The sequence below is a fragment of the Coregonus clupeaformis genome, chromosome 7, assembly GCF_020615455.1.
Source record: "Coregonus clupeaformis isolate EN_2021a chromosome 7, ASM2061545v1, whole genome shotgun sequence".
In the NCBI taxonomy this organism is placed as follows: domain Eukaryota; kingdom Metazoa; phylum Chordata; class Actinopteri; order Salmoniformes; family Salmonidae; genus Coregonus; species Coregonus clupeaformis.
The window spans coordinates 42,367,720-42,377,421 of record NC_059198.1 but is presented as its reverse complement, the minus strand read 5'-3'; the positions used below and the strand labels follow the sequence as shown (position 1 = coordinate 42,377,421).

Here is a 9,702-nt window from a genome sequence, read left to right as displayed (position 1 = left end):
TGGCTACTTCCTTCTAGGTACGTCACTCCCATTCAAGCTTTTCTTGTCATTATGTGCAGTGAATATGGCCTTAGAATGATATGATGGTCATCTGCTTGCGTATTACACGTTAACACGTTACAGATGTTATAACAGAGTAGCCAGCCTACAAAGTGGAATAAGTATTGAAAGTAGATCTACATACATTATATAATGTAGTTACAGGATAAGCCTAATGTCTTCATAAAGTAAAGTGTTGCCTCAGCAAAGATAAGACATTATAAACCTCAAAATGTATGGATGAAATAGACATCAACATGTATGGTTAATATGCTAAATTAAAGGTGACTCTAATATGTTTAAACTTATTATCAATATGAGGGTTACAAAGGTCTGAGAATTGGATACTATAAAAATCCCTGCCTCCAGTTCACTGACCCATATCTAACTACAGCCCCCTACCACTGACTCCTCTCCTAGCTATCCATGTTCATGGTTTGGGCTATAGCTCCTCGCATGAAAGAGAATCCCTCAAACATAATTTTTAGAGTCTTGCACCACACACATTCATCACTATTCTACACAGTCTATTGAGATGGTGTGTGTGTGTGTGTGCATTTGTGTGTGAGTCTGTGTGTGCATGCGTGTGTGCATTTGTGCGTGCGTGTGTGTGTGTGTGTGCATTTGTGTGTGAGTCTGTGTGCGCATGCGTGTGTGCATTTGTGTGTGTGTGTGTGCGTGCATGTGTGTGTGTGCATGTGTGTGTGTGTGTGTGTGGGACTCATCATTCCCTATTCTCCAATCATGTAGTAGTGGATGGCGACTTAGAAAGCCTTATAGAAACCTAATATAGTCCTGTTGCAGAATACTGTATGTAATATGAGACAACAAAGATATTGTGTGCATGTCTAACATCGGCTGGATGAGAACCCCTGTCCTACTTGAGAACGTGAACGCAATGACATGAATCATTGGAGGGCGCCATTACAATAGTGATGTATCCAACTTCTTGAAACAATAGGCCCAAGCCTTCTCTCCACTGGCAGTTACCTTTAGATCACCAACAGTCTCCTAATTTCTCCTTGACGTGTGCAGGGAGCTTGGAGTGGGAATGGGGGTGGACGGTGGCTGGTGGGGGGGTTCTGAGACAATGGCAATCTTGTCCCAAGTGCGCGGCTGGCATGCTGGAAAATAATGCACTGAATGTGACCAGAGAGCCAAGTGGGGCCCACTGGAATGGAGCTGGTAAACATGTTTACTGAGGCAGGCATGGCTGTCACTACTACTGCTACTATGGACATGCACCCATTATGGTTTGTAGTAGTCATTGTTGTGTTAATTTGTTATGCTTCACGATAGGAAGTAATGGGTTGATTTACATGGTATGCGTATTCCTCTGCATCCTTTGTAGTCATGTTAGGTAATGTGGTGTACAAGTATTCAGAAAAAAGTTAAGCAAGTTTCGATATGTTAGATTTGTCATAATAACACCTGTCAAAATAGCTCTGTATGTGAAACTCTGACCAGTTATTATGAAACTTTGATCAATCAAGTTTCCCCTAAAATCAGATGATTATGGATTGTATTTCCTTTACACTCATTATTTCACTGCAGATACAATCATATTGTCCTAATATAGTGTATACATTTTAGTCAGTTTTTCACCACAGTGCATTTCTGAAGTGCTGGTTTGATTATTTCATGAATGTGAATTCTTCATATAGGAGACCAAGAGAACAAGCCATCGAATTTAGATTTTGTAACACAGAAGTATGTTGTATATAGTTTGAACTCATAAAGTTTGAGTGTGTGTCTGCAATTCCCGGCATAACTGGCCGCAGCCATCGTTACAGTTTTCAGCCATCTGTAGATTGGAAAGACATTTCATAACATTGATGACTGGACAATTGCCATTTCTAAACATACATTTGAAAACACAATCTTTATTATCAAGTGTCAATAGTAATAGGTTGAAGATCAAGTGTAATTGAAAACCTAGCTATCCAACACAAAGTCTTTTTTTCAAACAATCAATTAGGCCTATAATTCCTAATCATAGTTTAAACCACGTATCTTTTTTTTTTTACCAGGCAGAATGGTAACTACTGTATCTAATTACCATCAATTCATAGCAGCACTCTACTCTGCATGTTGTATGCATGTCTAAATGATCATCCTAAATTATCTCATTACCTTTAAAATGATGAGATTGGGATTAGGTTTAAATCCTAGATCTGCACTTCAAAGACGTTGTAACTGCAGTGCTCTGCCCACCTTACTATATTCTCGTAAACTATGCATAGTTTGCCACCTGGTGGACTAAATAATCAACACAAATCTGAACTGAACTATACAGCTCAGATTCATTGCTTCTTGTTTAAAAACAGAATTGTGAAAATATAAATTTGGATCTATCGATCCATCCATGATTAATAAAACCCTAACTGAATCACAGTGAGGTAACACTATGTGACTACAGTAAAATCTTGGGAAGGGAATTGACCTATCAATGGAAATAACTTACTAGAATGATTGACCCAGAGGCCGCATTGTTGACTAGAGTGCTCAGATTGAATCCTGGCCTTAATCACTGTGTCGGTGTCATTATCTTCACAGATCTATCAACAAAGAACCCAGAATAGAGGGGTTCAGTGAATGTGGTCTAGACTCTGTGGAGGAGGGTCTTTGTGTCAGAGACACTGTAGAAAGACAGAGTTCCTTTCCTGTGGTCCAGGTACACTCCTACTCTGGTGGAAAGGGGGACATGAATGGCAGTCCGTTCACCATTGTAGTAGAAAGTGCAGCGAGAGGCACCACACTCCAAACACCAGGCCTGATTACTGCCTCCAAACCACTCATCAGGTCCTCTCCTGCTGATCCCTTTATATGAGACAGCTATATAAACCCTTCCGCTCCACTCTACCTCCCAGTAGTAGGATCCAGACAGACCCTCTCGACACAACACCTGGACGTAGTTGGTAAATCTGTCTGGATGGTCAGGATAAAGCTGGTCGTAATTACTCCGTGTCACATTTCTGTTCCCCTCAGACAGACACAGCATTTTATGTGCTGTGTTGGGATCCAATGTGAGCTGGCAGGAATCTGAGGATGAAGACACAACAACAGGTGAAATGTATGTGTTCATTTAGGTGTGTGTGTGTGTGTGTGTGTAGTATATTCAAGTGCATTGTACAGTATGTCCTTTACTCACATTCCAAGAACTCCTCTCTGGTCTTGGATTCAGCCCTCGTCTTCTGAAAGGTGGTGTCATTCTCCAACTGACAGTCCTGACTGAGTTGTGCCAAATAAGGGAAGACAACGGGGCTCAGAAGGTGGAACAATGTGGACTTTTGTGACTATGGCTCAGTAGTTGAAAGAGGTTTAGGTAATTGGTTTAGTAATATCAATGACCAGATATGTTACCTCCTTTTTCAGAGATATATATATTGTGATGTCACGAGAGGCTGTGTCCTGGAGGGACGTTACATCCCCCTGAGGTGGCTGCAAACCCAGACAGCTATGGCTCCATCTGCTGGTATGGTCGGGAACTCCACCCCCTCTATGGCCAATCTTCCCACGCAGCTGAAACAAATGAGGGGCTGATGAGCTGAAGGTTTGGGAAGGGGAAGAGACACACTGAGGGGAGTGTGTGGGGGGGGTGAAGAGACACAGTCTCCAACCTGGGCTCTCTGGAGGACAAGAGTGCTGCACGTCCACTTCCATGAGGAATATAAGGATTTGGAGATACTTACCTTTGGGAAATACTCACCTTTGGATATATGCACCTGTGGAAATACGTGAGAGACATTTGGAAGGACTTTTTGCTGGGTTGGCCACTAGCTGCAACGTGGACTACAGTAAGGCTGGGGAAAAGTTATCTGAGCGAGTGAGAATTATGATTTTGGATGTGGAAGAGACATCCCTGAACTGTTAACCCTTAAAGAGCCACAAGAGAACAGAATTTTGTTATATTTTCGTTAATTTCCCAAGACCTATAATAAAATCCTTGTTTTGTTTGAACCTTGTCTCCTTGCACTACTTGAGCAATCCCGCTGAAAGCTGTGTAGCCTCTCGTGACGTCACAATATATATATAATAATATGCCATTTAGCAGACGCTTTTATCCAAAGCGACTTACAGTCATGTGTGCATAATTTTTTTTAACGTATGGGTGGTCCCTGGGATCGAACCCACTACCCTGGCGTTACAAGCGCCGTGCTCTACCAATTGAGCTACAGAGGACCACATTGAGCTACAGAGGACCACGATCTTGGCAATACTCCCAGAGCAGATCTTTTTAACTTGACTTTTCAGCTCAGAGACTGATTTCTTTATATCCTCAAAGTAGATGTGTTGATTGACAGTGATGCTGGGTAACAGAGGGACATAGAGACACTGGAAACTCTACAGAGACAGATCAGAAAAAGATGAGAAGGACAAACATTTCACTTTCAGCAGTAACACCTGCTGCTGTGGACAGAGAACCATTGATATCACCTGGAGGAATTGGATGTTATCTTCTGTGTGTGAGAGCTGCTCCAGCTTGGCGTCTCTCCTCTTCAGCTCAGCCATCTCCTGGTCCAGTTGCTTCAGCAGTCCTTCAGCCCGACTCACTCCAGCATTCTCCTGGGCACTGATCAGCTCCTTCACCTCAGAGCGCCTTCTCTCAATAGAACGGATCAGCTCAGCTCAGTAAAGATCCCTTCACTGTTCCCCACTGCTGCTTGTGCAGAGTGCTGTTAGGAAACAAAGAGAGGAGGGGTTCCATTTCAACCAATCCATTCAGCTCTCACCAGAACCCCAGAATTCTCCTCTCTAAGTGATAACATTTCCTAGTTGTGTTTGTGTACTCTTTTTCTGTACAGGGTGTGGTGTTGGACAGAGACCAGGATGTGAGTGGTTGGTGCATGTGGATGTTCCATTTATGGTACATGTGCCATGCAACACTATTTTTTGCCATCTTTTAATAAGAATGTACAAGGACAAGACTCTCGGGATCATTCTAGGGATGGGCATTTGAAATTATTTCAGCCGGTGCGCTGCGCTCTGCAGGGGCTGATGTGTGTGACAGTCTATGTGTGTGGCACGGAGGGAGACACAGTGTAGCTAGCTAGCTTCTTTACAAAAATGTAATGCAGTCAAGACAGGTGCTACCAGATGGTATGATGGATTATCTATGGCAGCAACAAGTTTGTCTAAATAGCGCGAGTCGGTTTGACTTCTTTCTCTCTCTTTCTATCTCTCTCTCTCTCTCTCTCTCTCTCTAATTGAGGCTATTTTGGTGCGCTCTCCGACCAATGTCTATGTGACCGGTGCGTTGTCTGTTGATTGGCTTACATATGACCATAGGATCAGGGTTGGTGTTGATCTTTTATTCTCTGACAAAGAAACAAACAACATCCATAAATTAAATGTTGTGCTTCCCTTACGCACCAACTCATCTCTTCCACATAGAGACAGTAGAACGGGCTACGAATAACACTAATCTTGTTTGACAACGATACAATATAATGCAATGTACAGTATAAAATGTAACTAATGTACAATGTAGCCTATGGGCCTGGGCTAGCCAACTTTCAAAAATAACAGCCAGGCGTTACGTACAGTTAGGACCCAGAGGGCAGACGATTCCGGGCCACTTGCGGCAACTGTTTGGCACTGCTGGCTTTGCCTCGGCAGCTGCCAGTCCTATGTGGGCCAACAGTGGGCAAAATACGGCAAACGATTCTGTATTCATTATGGCAGGCCAAATTTGGGCCGATTGTAGCTTGCGATATTGTCACGACTTCCGCCGAGGCTGCCTCCCCTCCTTGTTCGGGCAGGTTTCGGCATTCGTCGTCACCGGCTTACTAGCTACTGCCGCTCCCATTCTCATCACTCCACTTGTCTTGTCTTGTCAATCACACACACCATCCCCTAATTAGTCTGTGTATAAGTGTTCCCTCTGCCCCCTTGTCTTTGTGAGTGATTGTTCTATGTGGGAGGAGAGTAGCTCGGTTGAGATACTCTCTCATTTATTTTGCCAGGGTTGATTTTCCCCTGTGTCATTACATTTATTGTATTTTCTGAGACTGTGTTTGGTCAGGGAGGATTGTTTCCCCTGTACCTGTTTCGATTGCCGTTGTAGGTGCATTGTATGTCTGGAAGGAATACATCTGCATCCGGGTATTTTACTCCTGCGCCTGACTCCGTCCATCATTCACCACAGAATCATTCACCCGCTGATATGGAGTCAGCAGGAGAAGACCGCATGCCTGGAGTCGTGGCAAGGGTCCAGGAGCATTCCACGATGCTGGCCAGCTTGGGGGAAGCGATGGATCGTGTTCTTCAGGTCGTCCAATGCCTGGAGAGGAGAGGACCCGATCTGTTGAGACCAGCTGGCCAACCGGATCCAGCCACCTACACCCCAGCACCCGGAGGGATCCAGATACCCCGGCCACCGGCGTTTGATGGGACGGCAGCGCGCTGTAAAGGATTCCTTCTCCAACTGGAGCTGTATTTCTCCAGCATAAGGCCGGCGCCATTGGAGCGGGAGAAGGTATCCGTCCTCATTTCCTGCCTCTGTGGGAAAGCCCTGGAGTGGGTCAGCGTGGTGTGGAAAGAAGGAGGAGCCGCGTTGGAGGACTACAGGGAGTTCGCTCGCCTCTTTCGGGTGGTTTTAGATCACCCACCCAAGGGTCGAGAGGCGGGCAAGCGGCTGGTCCAGCTGAGGCAGGGGACGAGGACCGCACAGGACTACACGCTGGAGTTCCGGACACTGGCAGCAGGGTCTGGGTGGAACAAGCGGGCCCTGATCGACCATTTCCGGTACCACCTACGGGAGGACGTCCGACGGGAGCTAGCCTGCCGGGATGCCATGCTATCGTTCTCCCAACTGGTGGACATGGCCATCCAGCTGGACAATCTGCTGGCAGCCAGAGGATGTCCTGGTAGGGGTCTGCCCGTTCCCACCCCGGACGACTCGGATCCCGAGCAGATGGAGCTGGGTGGAGCCGCCAGTCGAGAGAGCGGAGGAGGACAGCGACAGTGCCACTGGTGGCACGAAGGGATAATACACCTCACGTCGCAGTCAACGTCCTTTTGGGTCTGGAGGCGGTAGGCAGGGCACTCACGCATCACCCCAGGTATTGAACACCCACACTTGTTCAGAGCCCTTTGCGGCGCACTGTACCCTATCTATCTCCTTTCCCGATCACATGGTAGTTCCCCAGTGTAAGGGGCTAGTTGATTCAGACGCAGCTGGGAACCTTATGGACAGGGCATTTGCACGCCGTCAAGGCATTTAATTGGTTCCCCTATCCATTCCACTCCCCATCAGAGTCCTTGATAGTCAACCATTAGGGTCCGGGTTAGTTAAGGAGGTTACTGTACCAGTCACCATGATCACCCAGGAGACTCATTTAGAGCAGATCACCTTTTTGATTATTGAATCTCCTGCTTACCCTGTAGTATTAGGTATCCTGTGGTTAGCCCTTCACAACCCCAATTTCTCATGGCCGCAGAGGGTTCTTACGGGGTGGTCGCGAGAGTGTCCGGGTAGGTGTCTAGGTGTTTCCGTTGGTGCAACCACGGTGGAAAGTCCAGACGGTACCCCCACCGTGCGCATTCCCCCCGAATACCATGATCTGGCGCTCGCGTTTTCCAAGACGCAGAGACTAAATTACCACCTCATCGGGAGGGGGATTACGCGATAGACCTTCGGGTAGACGCTGTACCTCCCAGGAGTCATGTGTATCCCCTGTCGCAGGCTGAAACGGAGGCTATGGAGACATACGTCACCTAGTCTCTGGGCCAGGGGTATATACAGTGGGGAGAACAAGTATTTGATACACTGCCGATTTTGCAGGTTTTCCTACTTACAAAGCATGTAGAGGTCTGTCATTTTTATCATAGGTACACTTCAACTGTGAGAGACGGAATCTAAAACAAAAATCCAGAAAATCACATTGTATGATTTTTAAGTAATTAATTTGCATTTTATTGCATGACATAAGTATTTGATCACCTACCAACCAGTAAGAATTCCGGCTCTCACAGACCTGTTAGTTATTCTTTAAGAAGCCCTCCTGTTCTCCACTCATTACCTGTATAAAAGACACCTGTCCACACACTCAATCAAACAGACTCCAACCTCTCCACAATGGCCAAGACCAGAGAGCTGTGTAAGGACATCAGGGAAGTAGATGTCCTAACCAACTTGCCAAAACTTTAGTTTGTTAACAAGAAATGTGTGGATTGGTTGAAAAACTAGTTTTAATGACTCCAACCTAAGTGTATGTAAACTTCCGACTTCAACTGTATGTATTATCTTTTGCTTGTGAATAAGATGTAGAAATCACACTCCAACCCTGTCTCTATTGTTGTAGAATGTTTTCACAAGGGCATCTAGCCCAGAGAAAGTGTCTCTTGGAATTTGTGGCCCAAATTAGGATTTCTTATGGCAGACCTCCGGTTTCATTATGGCAGTACGGCTTTGTTCCGGCTAGAATAAGGGAGCCTTTACTGAGTTGTTGGCTAAAATGCAGTTACAAGGTGGGTCAATTCTGGCCGAGTTACGACTGCCGCATCTGGGCCACTGCAGGGCCCTAAATCCAAAACACATGTGGGCCACACAAAAGTGGCCGTTGTGGGCCAGGTCCGGCCCAGATAAATTTTGCTAACTGGATACATGACGTGCACTTGCAAACGAACAGTAAAATATCGTCAAAATATCATAACAAACATAAACACATGACATACTTGCCCTTATGCATCAACTCCTCTCTAAAGTACAAATTAACAACAGGGGACATGAATAGCCAACAGAGAAAAGTACAGTAACAACCTTGCATGTACAGCATTCACAAATCAACAGAGAAAATGTTCATAAATGCATGAAATGCATACGTATCACAATATACTGGTAGAAGACCATAATATTATAATGTTAGTGACAATATAAACTCTATATCTGTGTTTTAACACAGGATTGATCAGGGGCGCAACTTTCACTGGGGACGGGCCCCCACATTCTGAAATTGCAATTTTTTACATCTACAACAACTCCATTCATATGAAACAACAGCCTACCTGTTGGTTGATCATTGTAGCCTACTCCTTCTCTTTAGCCAAATTAATTCTGTAATTTTTATCCCATTTTACATTGAATAGAATGTTTCCACTTTACTTGCTACACATGGAGCCTCTGACTGTAGCGCTGCGTTGATTGACCGACAATAACAACAAGCTACACCTGTGAAATGGTAGCTCTTTTTTATGTGGCGCACTATTGTTTTATTAACATTTCGAATGTAATGGTCTATCCTTGTAGGCTATGTAGCAATGTCACATAGATCATTTTATTAACTTTTAGACTTAAAAAAAAAAAGATGTTTCGCTCAGAAATGACTACTCAGCCAAGTAATCGAATAGTAACGTCCGTTCAGATATTCAAATATTCAAATAACCCTACCCATCACTAGATCATTCATGTACACATTTATTTATAGTTGGGACTATTTCCTTACCACTTGATGCAGGGATGTATAAGAAATGCTTATAAGAATTCCCGCTACGCCCTCTGACGAACCATCAAACAGGCAAAGAATCAATACAGGACTAAGATCGAATCCTACTATACCAGCTCTGACGCTCATCGGATGTGGCAGGGCTTGCAAACGAGCTCCCCAGTGACACGAGCCTACCAGAGGAACGAAATGCCTTCTATGTTCGCTTCAAGGCAAG

The 9,702-nt window shown here is 45.0% G+C and overlaps 1 pseudogene; it reads right to left on the bottom strand.

The window, feature by feature from the left end:
• Positions 1-2,566: 2,566 nt before the first annotated feature.
• The window catches only part of LOC121568681, a 36,125-nt pseudogene continuing 28,989 nt past the window's right edge, over positions 2,567-9,702 (bottom strand).